Below are 3,463 nucleotides of genomic sequence, written 5' to 3'. Positions count from 1 at the left end.
CCCCGCTCGGCCGAGCAAGGTGAACTACGCATGGCAATTGCGTCAGCCCACCGCCCCCCTACCTGGTTGATCCTGCCAGTAGCATATGCTTGTCTCAAAGATTAAGCCATGCAAGTCTAAGTGCACACGGCCCGTACAGCGAAACTGCGAATGGCTCATTAAATCAGTTATGGTTCCTTTGATCGCTCCACTGTTACTTGGATAACTGTGGCAATTCTAGAGCTAATACATGCAAACGAGCGCCGACCTCCGGGGACGCGCGCATTTATCAGACCCAAAACCCACGCGGTGCCCGGGCGCGCGGGCCAAGGGGTCGCGGCGCTCGCGCCGCGGCCCTCCGCGCGTCCGGCCCGGCCTCCCTTGGTGACCCTAGATAACTTCCAGCCGATCGCCGGCCTCCGCGGCGGCGACGTCTCATTCGAATGTCTGCCCTATCAACTTTCGATGGTACTTTCTGCGCCTACCATGGTGACAACGGGTAACGGGGGAATCAGGGTTCGATTCCGGAGAGGGAGCCTGAGAAACGGCTACCACATCCAAGGAAGGCAGCAGGCGCGCAAATTACCCACTCCGACACGGGGAGGTAGTGACGAAAAATAACAATACAGGACTCTTTCGAGGCCCTGTAATTGGAATGAGCACAGTCCAAACCCTTGGGCGAGAACCCATTGGAGGGCAAGTCTGGTGCCAGCAGCCGCGGTAATTCCAGCTCCAATAGCGTATCTTAAAGTTGCTGCAGTTAAAAAGCTCGTAGTTGGACCTCGGGACGCGAGCTGACGGTCCGCCGCGAGGCGTGCATCCGTCTGTCCCAGCCCCCTGCCTCTCGGTCCGCCCCCCGGGATGCCCTTAACTGGGTGTCCCGCCCGGGGCCCGAAGCGTTTACTTTGAAAAAATTAGAGTGTTCAAAGCAGGCCAGCGCCGCCTTGCATACCGCAGCTAGGAATGATGGAATAGGACCCCGGTTCTATTTTGTGGGTTTTCCCTCCTGAACTGGGGCCATGATTGAGAGGGACGGCCGGGGGCATTCGTATTGCGCCGCTAGAGGTGAAATTCTTGGACCGGCGCAAGACGGGCCAGGGCGAAAGCATTTGCCAAGAATGTTTTCATTAATCAAGAACGAAAGTCGGAGGTTCGAAGACGATCAGATACCGTCGTAGTTCCGACCATAAACGATGCCGACCCGCGATCCGGCGGCGTTATTCCCATGACCCGCCGGGCAGCGCCCGGGAAACCACCAAGTCTTTGGGTTCCGGGGGGAGTATGGTTGCAAAGCTGAAACTTAAAGGAATTGACGGAAGGGCACCACCAGGAGTGGAGCCTGCGGCTTAATTTGACTCAACACGGGAAACCTCACCCGGCCCGGACACGGACAGGATTGACAGATTGACAGCTCTTTCTCGATTCCGTGGGTGGTGGTGCATGGCCGTTCTTAGTTGGTGGAGCGATTGTCTGGTTAATTCCGATAACGAACGAGACTCCGACATGCTAAATAGTTACGCGGCCCCCGAGCGGTCGGCGGGCAACTTCTTAGAGGGACAAGTGGCGTTCAGCCACACGAGATTGAGCAATAACAGGTCTGTGATGCCCTTAGATGTCCGGGGCTGCACGCGCCGCCACACTGAGCGGACCAGTGTGTGCCACATCCCCTGCGCCGAGAGGCGCGGGTAACCATATGAACCCCGCTCGTGATAGGGACTGGGGGACTGCAATTATTTCCCACCAACGAGGAATTCCCCAGTAAGCGCGGGTCATAAGCCCGCATTGATTAAGTCCCTGCCCTTTGTACACACCGCCCGTCGCTACTACCGATTGGATGGCTTAGTGAGGTCCTCGGATCGGCCCCGCCGGGGCCGGTCACGGAGCCGGCGGCCGCGTCGAGAAGACGATCAAAACTTGACTATCTAGAGGAAGTAAAAGTCGTAACAAGTTTCCGTAGGTGAACCTGCGGAAGGATCATTACCGGAGCGAAACTGAGCGGGATCAGCGGCCCGCGCTTTCGAACGAACGCACGCCGAGGGCGAAAGGCTGGCGGCGGGGAAGGATCGGGGCCACGGCTAATCTAGCGATGCCCGCGTTGGACGGTCACACCGCACGACAGAGCGGGGCCTGCATCCGGCGCGAGGCGGCCTTCAGGCACGTGGTTCGAGACGACCCCGACGCTGCCCTAGCCCGGAGCGCCGCCTAGGGCTCTGGGGGAAGGATAATCTCCCCGCGGCTGACGCACGCGCTCGCCCCAGCTTCGACAGGGGGGCGGGCGGTCGGTGCGGGCGCGCGGGGGGGACCGAGGACCCTTAGCCCGAAGCGATGAGCGGAGGATGTCGGAGGAAGGGCGCTCCCGGCCGCGGCTCAGGCGTCCGGCCCCCCACAAAGACCCACCCGCTTCGGCGGGCCCGGGTCCGGGGCGGGTCGCGAGGCGCCGGCGCGCGGCGGGTTGCGTCCGGACTCTCCTCATCTCTGCCGCGCCAAACCCGCGAGAGAGACGATCCCGGCGCCGGCGGCGGCGCGCGGGTGGTGGTGGTATGTGACCCGCGCGATTTGGGGTTCGGCGAAGGGCGAAACGGAGCGGGGGTGTGACCCCCGCGCAGGCGACGGTCTGACCTCTGCACGGCAACGCGCATGCGTCCGTCGCCCCGCTAGCGCTTCGCCTCCCCGCGGCTGGGGGCTCCGTTCGTCACACCGGAGTCGCCCAGCGTCGCGCGACGTCACCGTCCGCCTCCCCGCGCGCGCTCAACACGGCAGCCGCCCCCCGGGCGGTGGTATGTGACCCGAGCGATTTGGGGTCCGGCGAAGGGCGAAACGGAGCGGGGGTGTGACCCCCGCGCAGGCGACGGTCTGACCTCTGCACGGCAACGCGCATGCGTCCGTCGCCCCGCTAGCGCTTCGCCTCCCCGCGGCTGGGGGCTCCGTTCGTCACACCGGAGTCGCCCAGCGTCGCGCGACGTCACCGTCCGCCTCCCCGCGCGCGCGCTCAACCGGCAGCCTGGCGCTCCCTCGCAGTCCTGAAGTAGTCTCCGGGCGCGCCTCGGCCGGGGTCGGGCCCGGTGCCATCGCGGCGCGCCCACTCGGAACTTTACCCCTTTGCGGCGGGTACCCAACTCGCGGCCTGCCTTCGGCGGACCGTGGGGGGTTCAATGTCCACACCACACGCACGCTCTGAGGCGGGTGGGTGGCACCCGTCGCGCGTCGGCCGGAAAAAAACAATTTTTTTAATCGCTGGAACTTGGCAAACCGCGGCGCGCAGCTGAGGGTCAGCGCGGCGGCGGACGGCGGCGACCGCGCCGGCAAGCCCCGACGTCCTCGTGGCGACGGTGGAGGGTCCGCGCGCGGCGTCACGCCATCTCCCCGCCCGCTCCCGATCTCGCCTCCGCAAAACAAACGTACAACTCTTAGCGGTGGATCACTCGGCTCGTGCGTCGATGAAGGACGCAGCTAGCTGCGAGAACTAATGTGAATTGCAGGACAC

At 63.8% G+C, this 3,463-nt stretch overlaps 2 non-coding genes across 2 annotated transcripts in view; both read left to right on the top strand.

Moving 5' to 3' along the window:
• Positions 1-59: 59 nt before the first annotated feature.
• Positions 60-1,959, top strand: LOC148377185 (18S ribosomal RNA). The gene has a single exon (XR_015856915.1). It is a non-coding gene; the product is annotated as an 18S ribosomal RNA (ribosomal RNA).
• Positions 1,960-3,381: 1,422 nt separating this feature from the next.
• Positions 3,382-3,463, top strand: part of LOC148377184 (5.8S ribosomal RNA) — a 154-nt gene continuing 72 nt past the window's right edge. Inside the window, exon 1 of the ribosomal RNA XR_015856914.1 lies at positions 3,382-3,463. This exon is cut by the window's right edge and continues 72 nt beyond it. This is a non-coding gene — a ribosomal RNA (5.8S ribosomal RNA).

Source organism: Syngnathus floridae, unplaced genomic scaffold, assembly GCF_059516105.1.
Source record: "Syngnathus floridae isolate MCC-2025c unplaced genomic scaffold, RoL_Sflo_1.0 HiC_scaffold_313, whole genome shotgun sequence".
Classification (NCBI taxonomy): domain Eukaryota; kingdom Metazoa; phylum Chordata; class Actinopteri; order Syngnathiformes; family Syngnathidae; genus Syngnathus; species Syngnathus floridae.
The sequence above is the reverse complement of the archived record's forward strand: the minus strand, read 5'-3'. Positions and strand labels throughout refer to the sequence as shown.